Source organism: Equus quagga, chromosome 13 (assembly GCF_021613505.1).
Source record: "Equus quagga isolate Etosha38 chromosome 13, UCLA_HA_Equagga_1.0, whole genome shotgun sequence".
NCBI lineage: Eukaryota > Metazoa > Chordata > Mammalia > Perissodactyla > Equidae > Equus > Equus quagga.
The window spans coordinates 52,010,859-52,012,326 of NC_060279.1; positions in this window are offsets into that span (position 1 = coordinate 52,010,859).

A 1,468-nucleotide genomic window follows, 5' to 3' on the forward strand; every position below is an offset into this window, starting at 1 on the left:
CTTACCTTTCCTTACCTGTACTCCCGCACTTTTCAGTAATAAGTATGCATTACACTTACAATCAAGAAATAAAAACAGTGAAAATTATTTTTAAAGGAAAGAAGAAAGGGGAGAAGAGGAAAAAGGAAAGAAAAGAAGAGAAGGCAAGAGGTGGGAACCTGGAGATTCCGAGAAATGCCTTGCTGAGAAGAATGAAGTCTAACTGGATGCATGGAGGCATTCGTGTCTCCGAGGTGCAGCTGCAAGTCCTCTTTGCCCGGCTTGTCCAGAGTGACTAGGACACACGACCCACTCTTCTGCTTGTGACTGAGCAGCTAGACACACCTGGGAGTTGAGAACTTGCCTGCTCAACACCCCAGGCCCTCCCCACCCACACACTGCCTGGCTTACTCCACTTGCCAACTATAGCAAAGTTCAAGACAGAAGAATAAACAGAACTGCTACCTCTGGTCCCTCCCATGTGAGCAAATTTTAATTTTTTTCCAAAAAGTTATCATATTCTAACACATTACATAGCTCATTTATTAATTTGCATGTTTTTTATTGGCTGTTTCCCCTGTTTAAATCTAAGCTACGTGAAGGCAGGATCTTGGTTGTGTTCACTAACAGATCTCAGGACCTAGAGCATGCCTGGCACACAGTAGATGCTCAATAACCATGTGTTGAATAGAGGGCTCTAGAATGCCGTGAGAGTTCTGGAATGTCTCTAAGGATCTACAATATCTTGAGGATTCCAGAACAAAGTATGAGCCACTCGGAGGATGGCCTTGGCTCCTTCCTGCGTCACTTTGAGGCACACACCCACTGAAAGATGCCAAAGCCCCCGGCTTACATGGGCGGGTAGGAGGTGGTGTTCTTCACGAAGGGCCATGGGTCTGCAGGCTGCGGCGGAGCAAACCTCAGGGATCCCAGGGGGGGCTTGGCAAAAGGGACCCCCAGGAAAACGGCCGCGGGCTGTGCAAATCCCTCCAGGCTGACGTGCTTCCCCAGGACCTTGCCCTGCACGGTGTCCACCACAGGCGGCGAGGATGGGTGCCCTGTGGGACAGCGAGAGGAAATGAGCACATGTCAGCAGTGAAAGGTTTGACCTGAATTTCATGTGGGTCTTACCGTTCTCAGCATGTGACCTTGAATGAGTCACCTCAGCTCTCTAGGCCTCAGTTTCTTCTTATGTAAAAGGGAGAGGAGGTCAACTGTCCTTCCTAACTCCCAGGGCTGTCTTAAGGAGCAAATTGGACACGGAGGTACAACGGCATCAAGTGAGAAGGAAATGCAAGGAGGAGAGCTGCTGGGAGTGAAGCAGACATTGGGTTGCGCTCTCAGGAGCCCTGGAGACAGTTACCCACGAGGATCCTGGCGCTGAGCTGCGTGCTGGATGGGAGGATGGACAAGAGGCGGCCCCTCTTCTCAGAAGCTCTGAGCCTTGTGGGGAGAATGAGCCACATACACGCTCGACCCTACTGCTGGG